The sequence below is a fragment of the Wyeomyia smithii genome, chromosome 3, assembly GCF_029784165.1.
Source record: "Wyeomyia smithii strain HCP4-BCI-WySm-NY-G18 chromosome 3, ASM2978416v1, whole genome shotgun sequence".
In the NCBI taxonomy this organism is placed as follows: Eukaryota; Metazoa; Arthropoda; class Insecta; order Diptera; family Culicidae; genus Wyeomyia; species Wyeomyia smithii.
The window spans coordinates 237,602,723-237,630,467 of record NC_073696.1 but is presented as its reverse complement, the minus strand read 5'-3'; the positions used below and the strand labels follow the sequence as shown (position 1 = coordinate 237,630,467).

Here is a 27,745-nt window from a genome sequence, read left to right as displayed (position 1 = left end):
CTTGGAACAACTCTTGTAAAAAAAAACTTGTGTAAAAAAACAATTTTTGCATTTAGGTTTAAGCTACCAGAAGCTACTATTTAATAGCCCAAATTGCCCCAACATCATGAATGTTTTCTTTATCTGGGAATTCTAGTGAAATAAATTCTTTACATGAAGCTTTATATGCAAATTACCGGCTGAATTAATTTTGACATATGAACTAGAATTTACATTGAAATCGTGTCCGCTGAGCTCGGTTCAACCTATAAATCTTCCAAACATTATAGACCAGTTCAATGAACAGAAACATTGACCGAGTAAAAAATTGCATCACAAATACAATTCAATCGCCAATGCATTGGATAATTTTGGAAAGCCCAACAAATCATCCGTCACAGCTGAAAGATTCTGAGTCACACTGCATCGTAAGAAACTCTACAACCAGAGCGGCCTTAGAATCACAAACTGGTGCGCACATGTAGAAGTCGTTGCCTTCCAAGCAGAACTTCTCCGAGCATGGCTGCTTCCAAGTGACGACGATCAGCCTTGTGACCACCGCCGGCAAGTGGCAATGGGCCGTCACGATTCTATATGTTAAGCACAGAACCAGATTCTAGTAGATTGGCTCAAGCGTAATCGTACCACCGACCGGAACAAGTGGGTTTGCTGCGAACTTGAACCTTGGGTAATAGAAACGACGTATCTCGTAATTTACGATCAATAATCCGCTAGAGAGCCAAACCTGTCTTTGGATGAGAACGTTATGTCCAGTACGCTAGAATCACATGACAAAACATGGCAACTTCCCTTCGGTTCAAGTCTTGAAGGTATTTTTAAAAGAAAATCTTCTCCAATTGAAGGGAGGCAACCTGTGTGATTAAAGAGTTGTAATCAAAAATGAATAATAGCAACCTCCCGGAGCTCACACAGGCCCGTTACTCATTTCCCACAGGGTGTAATTGGGTGTACAATGCAATTTCGCTGCAATCTCTGACTTGTTGTCCCCGCTCTCGTCCTGTTGTCGTAGGAAGCGAAGGTCAAAGATGTTCATCTCGGTCGCCGAGGGTCATAATGGAAAAATACTGCTGCCGCTGGCACCGTCTCTGACGGAGATATAAATTTCCCCCTACTGTACACGCATTTCGCGCGCGACGAGATTCTATATCTGTAGAGTGTAAAATATAGCTGCTGCGTACCGTGTGAGTCATGAACTTGAGCGCGAACCGCATCACAGCCCGAAGGTCTTCGAGCCGCGATTGGCGAGGAAAATACCCATGAATTAAACAGCCGACCGGTCGAAGGCATCGCGCGGCATTCCTCAGCCCCATCGAACCAAGCGGTTTTTTTTTTTTCGCTGTAATGCCGGGCAACAAAGCTTTCGGTTTCACTTGGAGCTGCGCACTCATCGCTAGGAACATGCACCTTGAAGCACGGGCTCTGCTTTTCTCGACACACACACGCCCGAGACCGACCAGTAGGAATCGTTTCGATGCTTTATTTCCTCGTCTCGAATTTTGTCTCGGTGCCGTTCCGGCACTGTTGACCTTGACGGTGGCAATCAACGGATGAACGAAAATCGATCTTCCGGGGTTGTAATTTTCGGAGAAAATCAGTTTCGTTTGCAATAGTCTGCGATTGAATGGAGTTGAACGTTTTCTTGCGCGTCTGCACGGTTGAACTGAATCGTACTGTTTCTTTAAGTCAGCTCTGTGATATAAAGGATGATTGAATGTGTACTCAAAATGCAATTTTTAGTTCGGAAAAAATCATCCAACTTTTATATTTCATTCCTGCTTGTCCACAAAAAATTTCATGGTTGTCGCGCAACATTCAATTGCAGCAATAAATGTTATGTTATTCAACTTGGCATGTTACTCCTACACTAAAATGCAAATGTTAGTGCTAATATATTTGTCCACGGAAGCAAAACTTAGCTGAACAAGAAAAACTTTTTTTCAAGCGAAGGACAATCAGGTCAGTCATCTAGGCTGTGCGTGAAATGATTTTTTCCATCAGCAAATATTGATTTAAAATCCCCTGGTTTTTATATAGTACAGGCGAGCATATAAACTATTTCATGTGCACTTCTTTCAAACAATCACCGGAACGAACTTTTCACTTGAGTTTGAATACAGCAAAAGTATTTAAGTATTAATTCAATTTCAAGATGTTTAATGAATTTTTAAACCTGTACAAACTTCTTGTCTTTTTTTGATTTCCTCTCACCCCCAGGTGAGAAAACAATCCCATCAGGAGGCCACTTCATGTATAAATCAAGCAGTATCAAATTTCTATTTTCCATCTACCGCTTTTCATAATTTTGCCCGGCCCGGGGAAACATTTTCCCGACACTCCGAGCAAGCGAAGCTACAAGTGCAATCGGGAGTTTCCTTTAAGCAGTCGTCACTTCTCGCTGCCAAGCCCAGCGTTGGCGTCGTCGTCGTTCTCATTTCGCGGGCGAATGCGAATGTAAAACCAAATCACAGCAAACGTAAATTTTGCAACTCTCTTCAGATTCATGAATATATAGTTATTCTGATGGCTGAAACCGGAAAAGGGGGGTCCTGATGCAAAACGGTTTCAAATGCCGGCTGCAAACCTACAGTCCCGTACAGCTGGAGGTATAATACTATAGCACTCGAGGGACAATTAATCACTTGAATTTTTTTTTTTCAACTGAAAAAGATTTTATATGACAAAAATGACAAAAAAATGACAGAAGTGACAGATATGATCATTTCGACCATTTTGATAATTTTGATAACTGTCATCTTTTATTTGGCTCGAACTTTGCACATATGTTGCACATATGATAACTAATAATGTCATTTTGTGCTATTGGTTGTTTTTTTTAATCACGACTGATTTTTGAAAAAAAGTTCATGTTAAACGAGTATTGAAGATTGTAATTATATAAGAGGCAGAACGGTTTGTTTGATCGATGTGACGTCTCCAGCAAAGTTGGAGATAGTAAATCTGTGTTTCAAAAAAAAAAAATAAACACAGCACCAAATCGCGGATTCATCGCAAAGGTTATAGACCAAAGAAATGTGGTTGTATCTATAGAAGGGACACTCCAAGCCATGCCATGAGAGTTATAATCTTCCAAAATCAGGTTAGACGAGGGACATTGAAAAGCAAACGTTGCCTAATCTGTGCTCTTGAAGGGATATACATATTGAGACAATACAAAGTTCTTTACCTTGTATTGTCATTTGACATGCGACAACTTCGATGCCTGAAATCGGAGCGAAGTTAATACGATAGAAAGAGTAGCCAACCTCAATCCTCAGAAGTACTTCTCCATAAATGGTATCTCGATCAATGTGAATAAAATTTAAATCGTGGATGGTGAGATCAGCAAGTTGAGTAAACAAAAGAGGAAACTGAATCGCTTTGGTTTTTACTATTCAAATCTTTAATTAAACTCAATATTGGTATAATAATTTCACTGTAAGACAAAGATAGAATTCTTCTAGGTTTGCATGAAATGTGGAGAAAATGATCACATTTTATTAGTTTTTATAAGTACTAGCATATTTCAAAAAAAATTTCTATGTCTATTGGAGAAATGATTGACGTGTACTTTTTGAACCAAAATTCGGGAATTTCATAAGGTCCTATGAGACAAATCGGGGTGGCGTTTATCACCCATAAAATTCTTGCATTCGGAAACATGCTATTATTTGAAACGTGCATGATAAATGATGATTTCGGAACTTAAATATATTAATCACAGTTTTTAGGAGACAAAAAAATTTTAGGTCAAAATCTATTCATTTTGCACATGAAATGAAATTTGATAATTTTGGTCTTATTTGATCATCGTTCGACCGACTTCAGCTCGGTTTACGCAAGGTCAACTCGGTTGCACAGCGTCAAAACTTTAATTGCACAAGATCAAAATTACCTCTGGAATTACAATTTTGTAATTTCCTGGTATATCAACAATATTCTATGAGAATATGATATAGTTATTGTTGCAAATTATACTTTATTATTTTTTTTATATAATTTTACTCAGTTCTCCGAATTCATCATTATTACCCTCAATTAAGTTCACCTTATGTGAACTCAATAACATGTTGGCATTTTGAACCTTGTTCCATAAAATTTGATTCAGTTTTGACGAATTTAGCGAAATTTTTCGAAAATATATAAAAATGTCCGGGGCACTCAAGGGTCAACTTTGCCAGGTACACGATTCTTGAGATAGTTGTATTTGAGGACGAATTTTCAGATGATCAATTTCACCTCACTGATCCATTTCACCCCATTCCACAGTACATGACCATTTTAATGTGGTCCCCGTGGCTCTGTGGTTAGCGGTGTCGGTCGGCTAGCTCTCCCACACGGTTGTGATATCGGGTTCGATTCCCGATCGAGTCGAGGATCTTTTCGAGCTGGAAATTTTCTCGACTCAGCACTGGGGCACGGTGTATCGTTGTACTTATCCTACACATACAAAATGTGCCAAAAACAATATCGATATCGAATTCTCTCAACTAATCTAGTTGATCGAGACCGCTATTAGCCCCAAGGCTAAGCGTGCGATATTGTTATTGACCATTTTATTGTATTCTGTATTTAGGTGTATATGACTGTTACCGTAACCATTTCAATAGAAAAATGGCTATTGATTGTGGAACAAAATCAAATTGTTAATTTAATTCAATGCTCTAGGTCGAATACAGTCACACTAACAGTTATTTCACTAAACAATTTGGAATTACCCAGTCCCCTGGCGAGCAACTGACTGACCATTAACACTGGGAACATTGGCCCATTATTTTGTCCTGGTTTTAGGATGGCCTGTAATTTTGCTGTAATTCAAACACATGTGAATTCATTGAACAAAAATGCTATTTCTAACCATGACTTCTTCATGAAAAAGAATAAAATATGTTAATTGAATAAATTTGATGAATTTAATTTTAATCAATGTTTGTTTATCACCATCATGCTTAGCTGGCCCATAGTAATGGGATGACTGTTATACTTGGAAGGAATTCTTTAGGAAAGTTTTAAATTGGGTCGGGTATGTTTAATGTTTTAAAAATCCAGTCCACAAAGTCAGAAAGTTTCATCAATCCAGCATTTGTTTCATCAGCTGGATGTGCAAAAAAAAAACAGGAGTTTTAGATGCTCCTTGAAGTGAAGTGGAAACTCCTTCTAGGACCTTAAATTTCACAGCCTTGACGGAATTTGTTTCGGCTTTTCCGCAGTACTTTTCTTCCCAAGTACTTTCCTACTTTACTCTCTCAAGTAACATACGCCTATTGAAAACCTTATGTCTATTGGTGAAATTTTTGGTGTTTACAAGTATAAAATAAGTTTTAAAAAAGTCTCCAAGAGTATCATAAAACATAAATTGTTACTTTGGTTTTATGGGAATTTCGAGGAAATCTAATTCTAAATCACATCCTCAGTCCGTGTTCATTTTTCGCGTTTTACATCTAATTTTATTCCTGCGCTGCATGTAAATATATACTTTTTTCAGTACTTCCACTGCACGAATCCTCAGCGTGGTTCTCCCCACACTTGCCAAACCGTGCCTTATTACAGCAGCGTACCTTATTATAGCCACCTAAGCTGTGTGGCCTAACTGTGATACGGACCGCATTTTTTGCAATCCAGTATCTTTACATAATGACAAGCACTGTTTTTGAAGCAGTCAATACCGGTTTTTTGATTACGGGTGGCAGCGAAAAGGGCCATGCCAACTTTCAAAAATCGACCATGAACATTTTCTTTATTGGCCCCAAAAAATGATCTGTACAAAATTTCAGCTCAATCAGACATGATTTAGGGATGCCTCAAAGTGCTCAAAGTTGTGATTTTTCGACCCTCGAAAATTGACCAAGGGAGGAGTACATGAAATTGGGAAAACGCAACCTTTTCCGATGCCAAATGACCTTGAAAAAAGTTTATGGCCGAATTTCGAGCTTCCGGGACTCAGCCGTTTTTTGGACAAGCGAAGGCTCAAACGGAATATTCTAGAACTGGCTTTTGAAACTACTCACAATTCGTTCCAAACTACATGTAAATTATTTTGATGTTCATTAGGTATCTTAAACTGGGTGGTAAATTCATTATTTACTTGAGTAGTTCCAAAATTATTGAAATTTAATTTGAAGTGATTTAGTAGAAAAAAGCTCAAATTTATTTGCCAAATTGACATCAGTTATTTCTGCAAACAAAAAAGTTTTTTTTTTATTTCGCCGATTTTGGGACCACCCTAATTTTTATTCGCACAAAAATAAAGGACAACAACTTCTTAGAGGACACTATGGACCTTAAACCACAAAATCGCATCGAAAAGCTCGTGCCCCCCTAAATTGCCTCACTGTACAACTGTGCAATGACTATATGGAAAAAATTTCATCTTCGAATTCCAAAAACCGAACATGTATATTTTGTTCATTGTTCCAAAAAAAGTGATCTGCACAACTTCTTTTGTGAATAATTTTTTCGAAAAATAATGAAAAGTGACCAATTTTAAATAAATTTTTTACTGTTTAAAAAAATAGTATATCTCCAGATTTTTTTCACAATAAAGTAAATACAATGTTTGTTCTTTCAAATGGTGCCAAAAGATATTTTTCTGTGTTTGCCACGATCGGAAATATCAATATTTAAAAAGGTCCTATTTTCAAAATAGAAACGTTATTAACTCTTCATCTGTTGAAGATATCGACAGAGTTTTTTCGCCAACAGTTTCGTCTTTTTAAGCTCTTAAGCTCACCCCAAGACAACTTTGCTATTTTATTGAATTTGAACTGAAAACAATAGAGCAAAGAAACGTTTTTTTCGGGACCCACCCTGAGTCAGTAACGTAAAATTGCTCTAAATCAATTAATTTGAAAACTTAAGAAAAAAGTCTAACAAAGTTGCTTTAAATCAGGCGATTTACAACTTCGTTAAAGAATGCATACAGTTAGTCCTGCAAATAAAAAAATTGTTTTTCAAGCCATTGACGCGGAACTTGTTCGATGTGAGCTTTGAAATTTCAATTGCGGTCTTGTAGCTCCTGCTTTGGGCCGTAATTAAATAATAAGTGGACCTGCTGATCCATCCTGGTAGAACCTGGCGCGAGAAAAGACTAACACAGGAAAGTTTTCAGCAAGATGGACACGGACGGGAGGATCTAGCGACAGAGGAACGAGAGGGAACGGAAATTCGTCCGTTGCGCTCTAACTAGCGCACTTGCAGAGGACAAGAAACACGTACTTTCTTCCTTTTTCTTCCCTGTGTTGAAGCGAATTGCTCTTGATGATCTTCTTTTTGAAAGTACAGCACTCGATGCAGAAGTGGGCAATAGTGAATAGGAACACAAAGGCCTTCAACGCAGATCGAATCACTAGGCAAAAACATTTCGAAGGAACTGAATCCGGCATACATATTTATTTTTCAGAGTTAATTTATTTAAAAAACAACGTAGACTCGGAAAAATACGCATGTTGATTTTCATGAATTTAGCTTTTAGAGATAAAATTAAAATCGTCGTCATTTTTGTTTTTCGCCGCCTGGATTGTGAGTGCACTTTATCATGGTTTACATGATTCTGGAAGATGTCCGGAAGCACGGATATTGAGGGACAGAAATGTTGCAGAAATGTAATCAAGGCAGCGAAATTCTGGTACTGCTCCGTTGCCAATCGCTAACAAAAACAATACCCGGAAGTCGGAAGTCGTCATCTTAGAATTCAAAATGCAATCCAGAGTCGCTGTTAGGTTTCTCTGCATTATCCCGACCATTTTAAGCTTTTTTCCGGAACAATTGGTTGATAAATGTGCATAATCTGTATGGGAAACCACCCTCCTAGGATAGGAATCATAGAAACATATCTTAAAGATCATCACATTCCAAGTTTGGTTCAATTTGCTTGATTTGTTCTCGAGTTATGTTGAAATTTGTGTTTCATTTGCATAGGAACCTTTTCTTAGAGGAGTGAAGGTTAAGAAAAGACATATATTGTCTCAAAAACCTCCTTTTCAAATTTTGTTCATCTGTCTGATTAGTCCTCGAGCTATGTAAAAATGTGTGTTTCAATTGTATGGATTCCCTCCCTCCCAGAGAAGGAAGGGATCTCAGACCACCGTAGGAACCTCCTTCGGCCCCAAAAATCCTTACATGCAAGCTCACATTGTACAGTTTTCGTAGCAAATCAAACTCATTATTTCGGTGTGTTTTTGAGATGTTTAAATTATAATAATATTTTTATGTTTTTGAAGGACAAAATAACAATCTACAGCTTTACCGAAGACATCGTACCGATAAAAAAAAAACCGCTCTGGTTTCATTTTTTTTCTAAAATGGTCGATTAAAATGGTTATGCATATTTTTAAGAAATTGCTCAGTTTCTTTTATGTTGAATTCGTTTTTACGGCAGGACTATACCGTCCCGGACTACACTTTGCAGCTGAAAAAAACACTTTCCGATCAGTTGCAATGGTGTGCGTAATACCAGAGGTAGCTATTACTTTTGTTTTGGTCATTACGTCTTACGACAATAGAAGCACCGATTGTAAAGGTTTTAAACATCGAGAGCGTCATGAAAGTTGTGTCAGTTCCCAACCATTTTCCTTCATTCTTACAGCTATCGAATGGAAAATCATCTATGCAACCTCCCAAATGCAGAAAATTGTAGTTAGATTATTCGACTATTGAAAATTGTCAAGCCATGATTAAACGCCAATTTTGACCTCTGATTGGTCGCTTGTTGCCTATTCTTCCTAACATGGTCGACAGAATATTATACTCATTTAACCGGGAATGCACTCTTTGGACAATTCTTCTCCTGTTTGGACTTTTCAACTGCGACCAGAATCGTTGATCTATTGTGAGATATGCCCCGGTATCTGCTGTATCCCGCACTTCCTTTTTTTTGCAATACCGCTATTGAGAAGTGCCATGCTTATTATTATTATTTTATCCGTGCTTGTGTGTAATGTGGTTTTACCCTTCCTTTTACACGCTATCGGATCTACTATACCGAGCCTCCTTCCTCCTGCAAAATATCGCCAAATATAATTGCTAGAGAAGTTTCGTCGTTCGTCCTCCTGGCCAGTTTTAATGATAAGAGGGACTTATTTTTTGTTAAGAGGAAGTCACGCAAAGGTATTATATGTAGAATTCAACGTAAAGGAAGGGTAACTGGTTGAGGAGCTTGAGAATAATCTTAATCATGCTTAAGTCCTTTTTGACATCGAACAACCTGATTCTACAACGATTCGAACCCATGACCATCCGCTTGACGAAGCGGACTCTGTAATTTTGCGGCTACACAGCTTCACACTCTTTTGACATTATAAGAGCTCGCTTTTGCTCAAACCGATCAGTTTATAATTGGATGGCCACTAGCACGATTCTTACTAAGTAGCAGCGGGTAGCAGAAATAACGGCAGCGGATATCAGCAGCCGAATATCATATCACTGTTGCAAGAGGATGAACTGAATCGGCCAGCAGCAGATTCAAAACAAAACAAAACATAAAAAACTTTTCACTCTCATAAAACCTATTTGAGACTTTTGAAAACACTTGAAAGGTAAACCATGAATCATGCAATAAGTTGAATCGTCATGTAATATGTAGAACAAATTTCAATACATGCTAAAAAACAATATCTTCCAGTAGTACTGTGGTTTGAATCGAATCTTACCACTATCTGCAATGTTTTGCCGAGGGGCAGAAAAGTTTCACCTGCTGCACGCACGGTGTTAGGTAAATAAAGTCTCTTCATTGCATCTGCATGACATGTAGGATGACACTCGTTCTGTTGTTACTTCTGTAGCATTTTCTATCATTTTTAGAACTTTATCCGCTAGTATGACAACAGGTAGATAGACAACATAATATGAAAATACGCGCGAGTGGCAGAGAAACCTTATCTACTTCGCGATCAAATGACTTCACAATGTTTAAAGCAGGTATTAGACGAAGCGAATATTTTCTATTTTTGGTACGATTTTTATTTGCACAAAATAAAATCCGTACCAAAAATACCAAATATTTGCTTCGTGTAATACCTGCTTAACACAATTTCTTTTAGCTTTATTTTAAAGGGAACAACATATGAACATATCGATCACATTTCCAAACCTATTGCAAATGAAGTCGTAATTCTGCATTAACCTTGCGGTCGGATCTTATAAACAACCTTTTCACCTATTTTTTATTGGATTACCTAATTATTGTTGTGTAATTCAAATTTTCATCGACAAATCAATTACCTACGGGTCACATTTTGATCGTTTTGTCCGTAACAAACGATACGTTCCGCTATCAAACTTGCTGTTAACTCACGTGGTAGGTATGCATTTCCATTCCATATTTATTATTTCTTCTAGCTCACCTGCTTACGTACAGCCAGTTAATAGCAGCACTACACGGCAGTGCATCCAAAATTGTGTGGCGCTCTACCCGGGCGCATTTAATGGGTGTGTAGCTTGACGTTGCATTATTCTGCTCATATTTCTACACTTCCGACTGCCGTACAATGCACCTTGCAACCTGCTCCATGCGCCGAAAGTGCTTTGCGAGTGTGAAACCCGACAGCACGAGCAGCAGCACGATGCACAATAGATTTCCTTGCGAGCTTTGAAAGAAACAAATAATATTTCAATTAAAGTGCACATTCGAGGCAATTGTTGCTTGTTACCTGCTTTGAAAAGGGAAAATTTTGGATTCCGAAAAATTGTTACTTCTGGAGCAGTATATAATCTCGTTAGATTTCCGCAAACGAGCAGCTTTTGTCGCAAGATTTGGATTCGTTCTGTATTGTGATACCGGTAAAAAAAAACCGGGCCGGTACAGGACACAGCATTCATAAATATAAATCTGCTTCTGGGCTAACATTTAACAACCCTGAAAACTACAATCCAACGATGCCCAACTTCCCGGACGGTCACTAATTGGACAACTAAGTTCCATTGCCGCCAGGAAACGCAACCGTCCCTTGGCATGCCCCGCTTCCGGCAGAGATCAGTGTTGAAATGTGAATGGAGCTTCTTAAATTACATTTTTCGCGAGAATTACTTTTCGCAATGAGACATAATGTGCTTCAGTCCTTAGCCGAGCGTCCATGCAGAGCGACATTAATGTTGGAACAACGCATTTTCCTCTTTTTTTCTACTGTCCGACGGTGTGCGAAAGTACATGCCGCATATACGAGGAGAACAGAGCCAGCTCTAATTACATCCCACCGGTTGGAAAATTTCTGTCCAAAGGGTGGTGTTGCATATTAATGATCACAGCGGCCAACTGGCGCGTCCAGTGGCATTTCTGGTATTCACTGAAATTTTGACGTTCAGCCTGTCTTCCGTACTTGGACAGATGAAAGCTGTTTTAATAGTGGGAGACCCGCCGGTGAACGCCTAATTGAGTGGAACAATATACTAGTTGAACGACGATGCATGTTCATAAACCTATCAGCATCCCTCCAGACGGTAAAGCTAGAAAACGAGCTCCCTGTCCGAATAAACTAAACTGGGAGTAATTTCATCATAGGCTGTTTTTTGATGATAGCATGAGCATACAATTGACTGTTTCAGCAAAGAATATAAGAGGTTTTTCCTTTCCTTTTTCTAAAACTTCGGCGAAAGTTAGAAAAGAGACTCAAAAAGCGAATAACGTTAGACGTTCTCGAAAACGTTCTATTATTGTCACCAAATATCATTTCGACGAGTAACTTCATATTACTAGAAATCGACGCATAAGTAAAAACCAAGGTGCCGAAAATCTGTAAAAGTGATCATCAAAGTCATCAAAAACTGGTTAACGTTTTACAATTTTTAATATTATAAACCATATTTCAAAGTGTTTTTCCTTCTTTTTTCATTTCAGGTAGAGGCAAACTTTGAAAATAACAATCTAAACTGTTAATCAGGTGAATAGATTCTTTTCAAACACCGACTATTCGAATATAAATTTAGCTATAGGTATGTTTCAATAACCCCTAGAATAAACAGTAACTCTTCAAACGAAGAGACAACTCGAATTTTTAACCAGCATTGTCCTGTCAGACGCAGACACCAACATACTTTTAAAATCCGCATGACGTCGCAAATCTGTGACCACTTTTCCTTTAACTGGAGAAACATGGTCCTTCGAATGACAGAATGGATGCGCCCACTGCTGGTTGAAAAAATATCTGTTTGTTTGTTTTTTTTTTTTCCGTTTCATTTTTTTTTATTCCACCACCCCCCGTCCACGTGATTCAGCCGGGAAGACCTTTCGTCCAGCTATTTTCACATATTTCGATTTCAGCACCACCGAACCGCAGCAAGAAAGTACTACTGCATTGCCGAGTGAGTGGAGATATGGTGACCCAAAACAGCCCGAAAAACAACTAAACTGAAACAAACTAACTTGTGCCGGTGGTGGTGACGGTGGCGGCAACGACGTTTGTCACAGTTGTAGATCAACCCAGGAGAACAGTTTCTTTTTCCAACTTGCTCTGTCTCTCTCTCTCGGTCTGCATCGGTGCGGCACCGGAGGTTTCTGTCGAAGATTTATTGCATCTGTGGCTCTCGGAACCAACAAACGCAGCGGTCGGTTGTTTATAAATAGTTACGTCGAATGAGTGTTGAGTTGAAAGGAAAATTTCTTCGAATGGTTTGTTTGGTGTATTTTGGCGGAAAACTTGCTCAAGCAAAACTGTAAATGTATCTTTTTAAACTGATATAGCCTTTGTCCAGCTGGCTATTAGATTGGTGTTGATTGAAATTATCACCATTCAAACTGCGTTTCAAAATACTGTGGAAATAAACAGTGGATTGACGCATGGCATTATTTATGTTTTACATGAATTCAGCCTTCGATTTTTTACAGAGCAACCATCGTGTCGCGTAATACACTTTACATAAAACAAAAGATAATACACGGCATATAAGGACCTACAGCTACTGTCGAGTAGCTTTTTCCTTGAATGCAACAGAAAAAGTTGTTCCAAAATAAACTTCAATCAAATTCAGAAGTGTCACTTTTTTAATTTTCACCGATCGAAAAAATAATTATTTGCTAGTTTTCTTTCAAAATTATTACCCGATCTAAATCTTGTTTACAAATTGCTTAACTAATCATCGTAATCTTCACTAGTGAGCATTTCAAAACTAAACCAGAATACATGTAGAGTGTTTATTATAAAAACTGAAAGAAAAGAATAAAAACAATATTTTCCGCAATGTTTTGTATCTAAACTCTGCCAGTGTCGCAAGCAATTTGTGCAAGCTGGTTTGTGTCATAAATCTCGAAATATTCGCCCAAACAATTTGATATCTGGTTACGATTTAAATAGCACTAGAAGGTGAGTAAGAGGATCATGCTGTACTTAAAGTAACTTTATGATATTGCGATTTGAAGGTACTTTCAGGTGATTCTAAGCCCGATCGATGATTTGTTTTCACGTTGAAGCTTTTCCAACATTTTTAAGTCATTAGTTTTAATATGCATTTTAGCGATTCAAAGCCTAATTTCGTTCATTTTGGTTTGTATAATACATTGTATTGTAAATTTTTTCTTAAGCTCAGACTGGAGTGGTAGATTATAGCTTTTAAACACGAATGCTGAAGATCGACTCGATTATGGAGGCAGTCCACGGTATTTTGTAAAAGAGAAAAAATACAACAAGAGCTTCCAAGTATCATTTTTACTCATCATACAGTATGCAAACGTAGACGATTTCAATGGCTTTAAATACGTCTTGAAGATACATCACGATCGTCTTGAAGATACATCACGATCCATAAACTGGGTAGAGAAAAACACAAACATTTGCTTTCTTGCAAGCTATCTAAAACACGCACTTTCATGGAAATTTTTTTGGACCTGTTTGAAAATACAACACTATTTCCAGTTCAAGTAAACTCTAGGAACGAAACAGTGGTGTTTCTAATTAGACATTTGAGGTTGACGGGTGATATTCTGATTATTTGTGAATAAAGAGGACAGAAATGAACCTGATCGTTGCGTCAATACAAATGCAGCAAGTGAAATCTCGATACACATGCATTGCAGTTCTTTGCTGTATGTTCTCTTAGCTTAGCTTAGCTTAGCTTGACTGACTGCACATATCAATGGTTGCACTCCGTGATTGATCCGAATCAGTAAAATTGTACAGTGAATCAACTGAATGGGGTTGGGAGTGACCGACCATCCTTATTGGACAAGTTTTAGTGGCTCAATACTTTAAAGGATCAATAACGACGCCGGCCACGTCCTTGCAATCAGGTGGGAAGAGGGAAGGGATGTTAGTGTGACCCTTGCTATTCGGAGACCGAGTTTACCTCTGCATCTCCACAAAGGTCACAGGAAGGAGGTTTTAGTTAGTAGTGGTGGGCTCGTTGGATCAGGATTCACTTTGATAAGTGATGCGATCATACACATAACTCCTATCCGTCTCTATTTAGCAATTTTCGGTTTATTCTATAGTCAGCCGGCTGACTAGAGAAACACAATTAGCTTATTTATATTTGATATCGGTTTAGACCAAGAGACATTATCAATGCCTTTGAGGCCGTTCACAGGCGTGCATGGTTTGTTTCAATGTAGTACAAAATTGTTTAAATTTATTTATTTGAGACCGATTTTCACAACTCAATGTTATTGGAGCCACGCATATTAGACTACACGATGTGGATCTGATTTAAAACAATAAACCGTAAGAAGGCCAATCCCGAGTACTAGTAACGCAGAAACGCACTTCAATAAACGTGGTTCTTTCAAAGGTATATTGTGCGTAGCCATTATGTTCTCCTGCAGAAACCCATACAGGCGTGTAGCCGTCACATATTTACTGATCAAGAATATTTTATTAATCAGTTACGTTTTTGGAAAGGCCCTTTTGAAACAGAAGTCGTGAGACAATATGAAGAAATAGAATGACATCGGAGATGACATGCTAAAAATATTATTTTCTATGAAATCTATGCGAACTATTGTACTATTGAAAATTGTTAAGCCTTCTTTAAACGCAAATTTCGATCAATCAGAACTAGCTGCTTGCGAATCATTAATGCACTAACAGAACTTAAAGCCGCACAGCTGCAATATGCAACATGCAACAGTATAATAAACCATTGCGTGGCTGAGAGTGCTGCGTTTTCTACTATCTAGAAGAATTTGATTATCTTCTTTTCGATCCGCAACATTATAGAAAATGTTATATTGTCGTGTGACTGAAAGCTCCATCGGTCATGTTCCACTTTTTTCCAACACGAAATGGGATTCATGTTTCGTATATTCGTATTTCAATCACTTTGCATCTTGCAAAACTAGGGGAATGACATAACTTGAAAAAAGGCGGTGTTATAGTTAGAATTAATGTTTCAGTGGCAATGGGACACTAGCCAACAGTGTTTCAAGCAGAGCTTTTTGCAATCCTTGAATGTGCGAATGTGTGTCTGACTAGAAAATTCAAACATGCAAATATTTGTATTTTCTCTGACAGTCGAGCTGCACTGAAAGCACTTGATGCTTATAAATGTACATCCAAGATTGTCTATGTCAAACAAACTCAGTAAATTTGTATTGGGTTCCAGCGCATTATGACATTGGTGGGAATGAAAAGGCAGACGAACTTGCAAAGCAAGGATCCAAATCACAGTTTATCGGCCCAGAACCTTTCTGCGGTATATCAAACTGTGCAGTGAAAATGGAGCTTGAAGGCTGGGAGGAACAATAGGTGATAGCCTATTGGTTGGATGTCAAAAAGTGTTCCTACTCTAAATGATTTATAACACCAAACGAGAATCATTCGAAAAAGCACCTAGAGCTCAACAAAAGAGCTACATACGTCGGCCTAGTAACGGGGCACTGTCCGAGTAGATATCAGTGGTCGTTTACAGCCCAAAGAGGTTTGGTCTTTGAATCCTGGGAAGGTGATTGGCTTCATAAACCATATTTTAACTGACTGGGAGCGTGTCGGTACAGGTACCCGATCACTCAACAATAGTGGTCATTGTATTTTGCAAGGGGACTCGTATAGCAATTGACTGGGATATATTACAAAAGCTCACATCAATGGACAACGTAATTCTAATTCCCTAACAAAAAAAATAGTTAGAATTCTTCGAACTAAATTTCTATTTTTAACAACGGCTTTTTCCCGTTAACACACAAGTTCATTGAGCAGACAGTATGTGCAGTAGGGAAAGCGAAACACCATGCTGGAGCTGGGAGATTGCGGGTTCAAGTCCCGTAGGGATGCAGTATATTTTTCCAAATCTGTATCATATTTCCAGTTCGCTTTTTTTTTTCGCTTTCATTACTGCACATACTATCTGCTAAAGATCTTGTGTGTTAACAGGTAAAAGCCGTTTTTAAAAATATAAATTTAGTTCGAAAAATTTAGCCCTACGGAGCACCTTCCGTTGTTGTGTCGCACTTGCAAGCACGACTCAGACTGACTTTGGTCTCGAGCACACAGGTCTATAAGAGTTATCAGCATCAGCTGACTCTTCTGTGTGTGATGAGACATTCCTTTCAGTCTATAAATAACGCTTGCGAGGCAGTGTGTGTAGTTAGGGATGGGCAATAGAATAAGTGGGCAGTGGAATGTGATACGATATAAATTGTGGAACAGTACCACCGTCCCCCGTAGTTTAATTGGTTAAAACAGCATGCCGAAGACAGGGAGATTGCGGATTCAAGTCCCGTCGGGATGCGGTGTATTTTTCCAAATCTGTATCAGATTCCCGGTTCGCTTTTTTTCGCTTTCCCTACTGCACATACTGTCTGCGAGTGAGAATTCCTTTCAAACAAAAACCAGACAAGAAGGGGGATGATACTATGTTAGTACGGATATCGTATGCTGTCTAATGATGATACATTTATACGATAATTGAATGAAATTTAGAATTGCATTAATCGGCAGGTTATTACAACCTGGTGAAATACAATACCAAACTAATCCGATTTCCAACGAAAGTTCGGTGTGCTGAAAATGCTAAATTGTTTAAACTTCATATAAAATGTTGGAAGATGCTTAATTCGACTTTACAACTACATTTCCATCTCCACTCTCATGTCTGCACCCAATCAACGTCAGCACGAACATAATTTGGTTGTCCCTCAATTACACAGTTGAAATGTGCAACACGCAAAATCATATCAAAGTTTGATAGTGCTGTTTAGGCTGTACAGATCGATCTCGATTATCCGGAGACTCAATTATTTGGTATTTTAGACTCGATTATTCAGGATAGTTTTTTTTTTCGTTGTTTGTTTTTTAATATTTACTTTGAAGTTTTACCTTTACCATCTCTTTCAACACATTTGTTACCATTTCTGTCCTTTCTGGCATGTTTCGGATAAGTTCGAGTTAAGTGAAATTATCGGTGTCAAATTTAGCCATCTATCTCTATTCCTGGTGCTGATGGGGTGCTTGAAGAAAACCGATTTTACCGCACTGACGTCCGGCATCCTCGCGACATGCCCAGCCCATCGTAGCCTCCCGACCTCAAGTCAGGTACACAATGAGAATCTCTCCAAGTAGTGCCTGCAGCTCGTGGTTCATACGCCTACGCCACTCTCCGCTTTCGGTTTGTTCTCCACCAAAGATTGTCCGCAACACGTTTCCGTTCAAATACGGCCAGTGCGCGTGTGTCCTCCGTGAGCAGCGTCACGGTTTCGAGTCCATAGAGAACTACCGGTCTAATTAGTGTTTTGTACATCGTCAGTTTTGTGCGGCGGCGTGTGCTCCTAGATCGAGGCATCCTGCGAAAGATTGAAGTCCATGAAAACGTTGTACTACCGGCATTTCTTAAGGATCTACCGAAGAGTGAAAATTTTATCCGTAGTAGCGCGTGCTTGTGTGAAGCCCGCATGATACTGCGTATTCTTTCGCTAAAGGAGATAGACAGCGGAGTAGAATCTGGGAGAGATCTTTGTAGGCAGCGTTGATCTACGTCATGCCGCGGTATTTTATAGATAGGGCATACAACTTCTTCCATCCATTCCTCCGGTAGTCTCTCTTCCTCCCAAATCCTAGAGATTTTCCAGTGGAGTGCCGTTGTCTCTTCTCCATGTTTCTAGATCTCTGCCGGTAGCCTGTCCTTGCCGGCGGTTCTGTTGTTCTTGAGTGACCTAATCTCTCGTTTGATTTCCAGGATATCGGGAACTGGAACACTGCTGCCGTTTGTAGGCATGACTTCCCTTCCGCCTCTTCCCATTGCTTCCCTATTGAGTTGCTAATCGAAGAACTGCTGCCACCTGTCAACCATCTCGTGCTCGCTTGTGATTGGTTCAGCTTCTCAAAAAAACTTGCGCGTATCACCCAAGTAACACATGCAACACTACACTTTTCACTTTTTATTCACTTTCACTATTTAATTCTATCACTTTGAAAAGTGATAGAATTAAATAGTGAAAGTGAATAAAAAGTGAAAAGTGTAGTGAAAATTTTTCTATCAAGACGCTCGAACATAAGTGAATAAATTTGAACATGCAACACCTTTCACGAAAAACATGAAAGGAAAAAGCTATAAATAAGTCATAAATAAGTTATAGGGAAAACATTGGGTTTTAATTCACTCGCATTGATGTTTTAAATCGGTATGATGTTTTATATCGAAATAACAAGTTGAAGTTGTAAATACATTACAAATTGCTGTAAAAACTGATTTATAACATGTTTATAACTAGTTTTTTTCTTGAGAATGCAAGAGAGACAACAGTGGTGAGTATGTGTTTGACAGCAAAACGTATAGTGGAGACATAATTGAAATATGGCCGCAAAAGTTGTAGTTCAGTTTTAAATCAGTTGTAAATGTGATTTTATGGCGTGAACTATTTCTTCTCCATCAAATACAGTGCAGATCAAAAATACTGTTATAATATTCAAAATTATATAAAATATTTAAACACCCAGGGAATTTATGTTTGATTAAACATAAATAAATTTGACAGTAAATCATAATCAATAAATTTATCATTCAATTTACTTAAAACAAGAAAATCGTTTAATCTGATCGGCCATGATTTGTTTCAATTCTCTTTTTTGTCTTGCTCAACGATCTTCGGTTTTAGTATTATTATTAACGATGATCAACGTTAATAACCTCAGATCAATGTTTGAATATTTCTATTTTACTTAAATTTCAAAATATATTACTTAATGCGTGGTTTAGTTAGGAAAATTTTTATATTATTTTCTCTACTACAATAATCAAGATGGTGACGGCGATTTTTTTATAGATTGTAGTAGCTTTATAAAGCCTTGCTTAATTGGTTTCACGATTCCATCCCCCAATTTTTAGCAGAAATTACTCCTCGTTTAGTTCGCTAAAAGAGTAAGAAAGTTCAAATAATTAGTACATAGTGCATGACATCTTAGTTCACCTTGATGTTTCAATGTACTTTTTTTTAAATTATTTTGCGATATTTTTACCGAAATAAACTTTATAGATAGTGGTTATATAACGGACAAAACCTTTGGGCAATCGGTGTACCCATTCAACGAATGCTAATTATCAACATGGCTGCCTCGTTAGCGCAAGCGGCGTGCTAAAATAATATTCAACACCATTTTTCAGTGCTAAAGGCACGTTTCATAATATAATCCGATCGAAAATATATACCTAAGGCCCATTCCTCTAGAGTTCATCTGTTACTTTTTTCTTTATTTCAAATTTAAAAAAAATATATGATATTGATTACTATTATATTGTGATATTTTCGAAGGGCGTAAATTTTAACGAAGTAAAAGGCAAATATTCACGACAAATCTGAAATCGCACGTAGATTTGTTGTATTTAATCACTATACCAACACCCTATTCTATCAATGAATTGTCTTGATAATTTCTGAAGAGCCATGATTATTTTCGTGGGTCATCTGTTTTGTATGTATTAGAAACAATCATCAGCGAGTGAAATTTCAACTCGTTTGTGCAATTTGTTTATGACCTATTAATAACAGGCCACCATTTGTTGGTACTGGAAATGTAAGAGTGGTGGTTATAGTCGTTATAAAGTTGTTTTATATAAGTCGTGTGAACAATTCATTTGAAGTTTCCACACCTTCTCACCTTTCCGACAGATCTCCTGCAGAGCCACGATGCCGAACTTGCGGGGTTCTAGCTGCTCGAGCAGCACGCTGTCTCCGACCACAACATTTAGCGACTTGTAGTTCCAGATACCGAGTTTCCACTCGTGGTTCGTTTTTCGTTGCTCAGGTCCATACCGAATGTTCCGAGTTATATTTTCTTGAATGTTCGTAGTGTAATAGTTTAGATAGGTTGCCTTACTAGGGCAACGCTACCGAGTCTCGTGATGGGGCTGCCATCTTGGGTATGGTGTTCGAGACAGCACGTTTCCTCATTCAGTCGCCCGCTCCAGGTCAGACGCTGTTATGAGCCGCCCCTAACTTGGGAAACAGATGCTTAAAAATGCTAGACTTTCCTCCGAGGAAGTCAACCCACCTCCCCCTTCCCTGTCAGCATACGACCGAGGTTCCACCACGGGTTGGCTACCATGATCTCTTCGCTCGGTTAATCGTATCCCGGCTGGTACCACGGGAAGGTAGGGATAGGAGTTACTGGGCAGGATGCTATGGACCGCAATGCGATCTATTTTATGTCAACTAGTACGGGTTGTACTGCAGGTACACTCTGCCGAGCCGTTTACCAACCTTGTTTCATACATTCCGTATTACATACGGAAAAAAATTTCTTTGGGTCTTGCGAAATTGGGAGAATGACATAACTTATAAAGGTGGAGCCACTTACAAGTGAGCTTATGATTGGTTTAATGCACATTTTTGCTGATCGTTCGTTGTTTTGCTTTCGTCTCGATTAGACGCAAATTGTTTATCTCCGTTTGAGTTCGCAAAATAACAATACACGAGTTATCGTACGGGTGTTTTTTGTCGATTAGTTCTTGTGCTGCGCGATAACAATAGCCTGTTATATATGTGCAGAAACATCTGCACACTGGTAGGGGCAGGCTACCCCGCCAGTGATTCGATACGCAGCTGATATATCAGCAAGAATAATTCTCCCGCACCGCTGTTACCCCGCTAGCAGCACGGACCATCATACGATCGAGCGAGTGGAAGTCAACTACAAGTGGCATCTACAAGGTCGCGTGTAGGACACGGCCACTGCGTCTCAACACGAAGCTGGATCGTCATTGTTTGTTCTGCGGAGACGCTCGATTAATTCTACTATCAGCCGTGAGGTCGTGACTTAGACGTTCGGTGACGTATTACCTTTAGAATTTTTACTATTATTATCAATATTATTACTATGTTATACTATTATTATTAATATTATTATTGATATTATTATTGTTATTATTAATATTATTACTATAATTATTATTATCATTATTATTATTATTACTATTGTTATTAGAATTAGTATTACTGTCTTTTTTTTTATTTGATCCATTGTAGATTGAAAAATTGTTTTTAAAATTTAACACCAACTACTTGAAGCCCCCCCCCCCCCATATTCGAATATTTATCGTTTGTGTGCGGTAGAGCGTAACGCTCCCGCAAAATGGACGACATGCAGGTGCAACTTTTCCTGGAGGTGGAAACAAACGGGGAAGAAATTGAAATTTCTCCCATCAGCTCACCCCTACCTTCCCCTGTGCCCTCCCCTTTGCCAAGTCCTGTACCAAGAGTACCGGAAGTACGGGTAAAAGCTTACCCAGATGCCGCTGGCGGTCCCTACGTTGTTTTTTTCCGGCCCATAAAGAAGCCATTGAATATTATTCAAATTGGCAAAGACCTGGCAAAACAGTTTTCGGCCGTAACCGAGATTACGAAGGTGAGGCCGAACAAACTGCGAGTTGTCGTGAGTAGCTTGAAGCAAGCAAACGAAATTGCTGGCTACGAGCTCTTCACGAGAGAGTATCGCGTGTACATCCCTGCCAAGGATGTAGAAATCGACGGTGTGGTTACCGAGGGGAATCTCACTGTCGATGACATTTTGCGTCATGGAGTTGGCTGTTTTAAAAACCCCTTGATGCAAAGTGTAAAGATACTGGATTGCAAGCAATTGCATTCAGTATCCATCGAAGAAGGGAAGAAGAAATTCCTCCCTTCGGATTCCTTCCGAGTAACATTCGCCGGATCCGCGCTGCCGAACTACGTCCGCTTGGACAGGGTTCGACTACCTGTACGCCTGTTCGTACCACGGGTCACGCATTGCCAAAACTGTAAGCAGTTAGGTCACACAGCCACCTACTGCTGCAACAAGGCACGCTGTAGCAAGTGCGGAGGCAATCATGCTGAGAACGCTTGCAGTGGGGATACTGAAAAGTGTCTTTATTGCGAGGGAACTCGGCATGACCTTCCGGCATGTCCCGCGTACAAACAGCGCGAGGAAAAAATTAAGCGTTCCCTTAAGGAACGATCAAAGCGCTCTTTTGCAGAAATGCTTAAGAGGGCTGAGGCACCCTCGACAGGAAACATCTTTTCCTTTTTGCCAACCGATGAGGGTACATCTGACGATCCCGTCGTAGGGTGTTCCTATGCCTTGCCAGAGGGATCTAGGAAGAGGGGAATGCTCAACTCTCCTAATCTTTCTCGTAAAGGTCGTAAGATAACCCCTAGCGGAATGACCAATAAGACAACACAAAAAGGAAGCGGTGAAGAAAAACCGAAGCAAGTACCCCCCGGTTTTAATTTCAAATCAAACCAGGAGTACCCACCGCTTCCTGGGGCACCAAAAACCCCTCGTGCACCCATTTCTCGATCAGAAGACATAAAAGAAACAGGGTTCATAAAATTCTCTGATATTGTGGACTGCATATTTAAAACATTTAACATACCAGATCCCCTTCAAAACATTCTTCTTGCACTTCTCCCAACAGTGAAAACCTTTTTGAAGCAACTCACAGCAACTTGGCCCCTCATTTCAGCTATCGTATCTTTCGATGACTAATACGTTGAAAGAGGTTAGGAATTTTGTCACTGTGTTACAGTGGAACTGCAGAAGTATCATCCCCAAATTTGATTTATTTTCACATTTGATAAACACATACAATTGTGATGCGTTCGCGCTTTGTGAAACTTTTCTCAATTCAAATGACCAACTTAATTTCCACGATTTTAACATCATTCGTCGAGATCGAGACTCACACGGTGGAGGGGTACTTTTAGGGATCAAAAAGTGCTATTCTTTTTTCAGAATCGACCTCCCCTCGATCTCGAATATTGAAGTTGTTGCCATTCAAACGAATATGAATGGAAAAGACCTTTGCCTTGTTTCGTTATATATTCCCCCATCCGCGCGGATTGAACAGAAGCAACTCCTTGATATAGCAGAATTGCTTCCCGCACCTTTTTTGATTTTGGGAGATTTTAACTCTCACTGTTCGCTATGGGGGTCGCTGTACGACGACAACCGATCTTCTTTAATTTGTAACTTGATCGACGACTTCAATATGACACTTTTGAATACTGGGGAAGCGACACGTGTACCTAATCCTCCAGCACGTGAAAGCGTGCTTGACCTATCCCTCTGCTCGACATCACTTGCGTTAGATTGCCAGTGGAAAGTAATCAACGATCCCCACGGTAGTGATCATCTTCCAATCGTTATATCAATTGCTAATGGTTCAACTCCCCCGAACCCAATCAATATTTCCTACGACCTTACACGTAATATTGATTGGAAGCGTTATGAGTCTATTACAGCGGAGTCTATCGAGACTCACGAGGAACTTCCTCCGGAGGAAGAATACGCGTTCTTAGCTGGCTTGATAATCGACGCCGCGACGCAAGCTCAGACAAAACCGATACCCGGGGTAACGATTAGACAACGCCCTCCCAACAAATGGCGGGACAAAGAGTGCTCTGAGCTGTACGCGCGAAGGTCCGCGGCGTATAAGGACTACCGGGAGTACGGCATTGTCAACCTACTACGAAAGTACGAGGCACTGGGCAGGCAGATGAAGAGCTTAGTAAAGGCGAAAAAACGCGGGTACTGGCGGCGGTTCGTAAACGCGTTGTCGAGGGAAACAGCGATGAGCACTCTTTGGGATACCGCCAGGCGCATGCGGAACCGTGACGTTTCGAATGAGAGTGAGGAGTATTCAGATCGCTGGATACTCGATTTTGCCAAAAAGGTCTGTCCGGATTCTGTACCGGAACAGAAAACCTTTCGCGACGCGTTTATAGTAACTACGGAAGAGCCTCCATTTTCGATGTTGGAATTTTCAATGGCTCTCCTGTCGTGCAACAATAAGGCTCCAGGGTTAGATAGAATAAAATTCAACCTGTTGAAGAATCTACCCGACTCTGCAAAAAGACGCTTGTTGGACTTGTTCAACAAGTTTCTTGAGCTAAATATTGTTCCGCATGACTGGAGGGAGGTAAAAGTCATTGCTATTCGGAAACCCGGGAAACCTGCCTCTGATCACAATTCATATAGGCCGATTGCGATGCTCTCTTGCCTCCGGAAATTAATGGAGAAAATGATCCTCTTACGGCTAGACAAATGGGTCGAAACAAACGGTTTACTTTCAGATACTCAATTTGGCTTTCGCCGGGGCAAAGGGACGAACGATTGCCTAGCGTTGCTTTCTACTGAAATTCAACTCGCATTTGCTCGAAAAGAGCAAATGGTTTCTGCGTTCTTGGATATTAAGGGGGCTTTTTTGTAGAAGTTTTAAGCGCGAAACTTCATTCGCAGGGACTTTCACCAGATTTGAATAACTTTTTGCTCAACTTGTTGTCAGAAAAGCATATGTATTTCTCACATGGCGATTCGACAACTTCCCGAATTAGTTACATGGGCCTTCCCCAGGGCTCATGTTTAAGTCCTCTCTTATATAATTTTTACGTCAATGACATCGATGAACGTCTTGCAAATTCATGCACGCTAAGGCAACTTGCAGACGATAGCGTTGTATCCATTACTGGTAGCGAGGCTAGCGATCTGCAAGGACCATTGCAAGATACCTTAGACAATTTGTCTGAATGGGCTCTTAAGCTGGGTATCGAATTCTCTCCGGAGAAAACTGAGTTGGTCGTTTTTTCTAGGAAGCATAACCCAGCTCAGCTGCAGCTCCTACTAACGGGTAAAACGATCTCTCAGGTTTTAGTCGCTAAATATCTCGGGGTCTGGTTCGACTCTAAATGCACCTGGGCTTGTCATATTAGGTATCTGACACGAAAATGCCAACAGAGGATTAATTTTCTTCGTACGATTACCGGAACCTGGTGGGGAGCCCACCCAGGAGACCTTCTAAGGCTTTACCAAACAACGATATTGTCAGTTCTTGAGTACGGCTGTTTCTGCTTTCGCTCCGCCGCGAACACGCACATTATAAAATTAGAGAGAATACAATATCGTTGTTTGCGTATTGCCTTGGGTTGCATGCAGTCGACCCATACGATGAGTCTTGAAGTGTTAGCGGGTATTCTTCCGTTGAAACATCGTTTTTGGAATCTCTCTTACCGGTTGCTAATTCGATGCACAGTTATGAACCCATTAGTAATTGAAAATTTAGAGAGGTTGGTCGACCTTCAATCTCAATCCAGATTTATGACTTTATATTTTGACTATATGGCTCAAGATATTAATCCTTCTTCATACGATTCCTCCAATGTCGCACTTTTAGATACTTCTAATAATGCTATATTCTTCGACACCACCATGAAACAAGACATTTCTGGTATCCCGGATCAATTGCGACCCCAAGAGATCCCTAAGATTTTTTCGAATAAGTTTTAACATGTTAGTTTTGATAAAAGGTTTTACACTGACGGATCTAATCTAGATGAGTCCACTGGCTTCGGTGTTTTCCATGAAAATTTTACCGCCTCCTACAAACTCGATGCTCCTGCTTCCGTGTACGTCGCAGAACTTGCTGCTATTCAGTACTCTCTTGGAATCATCGAAACCCTACCCACAGACCACTTCTTCATCTTCACAGATAGTCTCAGTGCCATTGAGGCTCTGCGATCGATGAAGCCTGTGAAGCACACCCCGTATTTCCTGGGGAAAATACGGCGGTTTTTAAGTGCTTTAACAGATAAAAATTACCGGGTTACCTTAGCGTGGGTCCCTTCTCATTGCTCGATTCCGGGTAATGAAAAGGCTGACTCTTTTGCTAAGGTGGGTGCTATTGATGGCGATATTTATGAAAGACCAATTGCTTATGATGAATTTTATAGCATTTTGCGTCAGAGAACACTCAACAGTTGGCAATCATCATGGAACTCAGATGAACTGGGACGGTGGCTACATTCCATTTTTCCTAAGGTATCGACGAAAGCATGGTTCAAGGGGTTGGATGTAGGTCGGGACTTCATTCGCGTGATGTCCAGACTTATGTCCAATCACTACACGTTAAACACGCATCTCTTTCGTATAGGGCTTGTAGACAGTAATCACTGCGTTTGTGGCGATGGCTACCATGACATCGAGCATGTTGTTTGGTCGTGTACCGAATACTGTGGTGTTAGGTCCGAGCTTATAGATTCCCTTCGGGCCCGAGGAAAACAACCGAACGTACCCGTTAGAGACATTCTGGGAAGCGGTGATCTCCAGTACATGACACAGCTATACTGCTTTCTGAAAAACGCTGACATTAAAATTTAAAATTTTCTTTGTCTATTTGTCAGATTAAGGATACAAATATGCTATGCTGAAGACACGGAAACGAAGAGCCCGCATCTATGCTTACACAAATATTTTGAACCCACAACAAACAAGAATACAATTGCTCTACCAGTTGAAAAACAAAGTTCCAAAATAGTTTTAAGTCAAAATTGTATCTCCCCTCCTCTCACCTTAAATCCCCACTAGCTCGTAGTCGGCCGCGAGAATAAAGAAAAGGCCTCCCTCTTTTCCCTGCTAACGTAGAATTAATACGAATTGTACTTGGCTCAGTAAAACAGAAAATGTATCGTGCCGTGTCAAATAAACTAATTTAAACAAACATTTTTGCTGATGTATTTTGTGTTTTTTTAGAAGAGTCTTTTAAAAACGCTTAAACTAATTTGCCTGTATTACGATTCTGCGTCCAATTCTGAATAATGGTCTTCTCTGGCCTTATGAAGCGTTTTTCTACCGATTTACAGTCTACATAGAAACCACTATCATTTTGAACATTTTTCTAAATTAAAATGCTCAAAAAATTCGATTAACGCTTGTAAATAGTTCAACGTTTTTCTATAAAATTTGAATGCGGTCTTTCATATCATTATATGAATAAAGTTATTAATTTATGAACCACAATCAAGTTAGAAGAGAAAATCATTGTATTATCGAAAATATCATTGCAAGCTCTACTAGTGAATTTTAAATCTAAGTCATATTTTCCAGATTTTAGTATTGTAAAATGTAGAATTGAATTGTTGTTCAATGTAATGCAAAGATAAAAATGTAATACAGAGTGTTTCGATCAAAAATTGTTTAACTTCAAATTTCCGTATTATTGATATCGTGCATTAAAAAAAACTTGATCACCCGTTATTTTAAAGATGTCTAAAGTATCATGCCCTATGCTTGATTTTGACATTTGCTCTTCAGTTGTGAAAATGACGTCGAAGCAAGAGAAGCAACGCAAAAAATACAAACTATGCGTACGCCGAGTTGGCAAAATTATTGAATGTGGCCAAATCAACCGTCACCAACGTAATAAAAGTGTCAATCAAAGTTTGCCAAGAAACATCTAGTGTGTCTGCTCCTGTAGTTTGAAGAGCAACATTTTTAGCGCGAAAGAATCCGTTAATCAGGAAATTTATGTGCAGAAGTGCCTAAAAAAATATCTGTTGCCATTCTTCAAGCAACACAATTGTTGT

General features: G+C 39.4%; 1 protein-coding gene across 3 annotated transcripts in view; it reads left to right on the top strand.

Annotated features, from left to right (window-relative positions):
- Positions 1-27,745, top strand: part of LOC129729237 (ABC transporter G family member 20) — a 102,892-nt gene that overhangs the window by 53,490 nt on the left and 21,657 nt on the right. The window contains exon 1 of one of the 3 annotated variants that reach the window (XM_055687737.1): positions 11,833-11,870. The exons of the other annotated variants lie outside the window; for them this stretch is intronic. The gene's annotated coding sequence lies outside the window, so the exon portion shown is untranslated. Of the gene's footprint in view, positions 1-11,832; positions 11,871-27,745 lie in introns of those variants that run through there. 3 annotated transcript variants of the gene reach the window in all.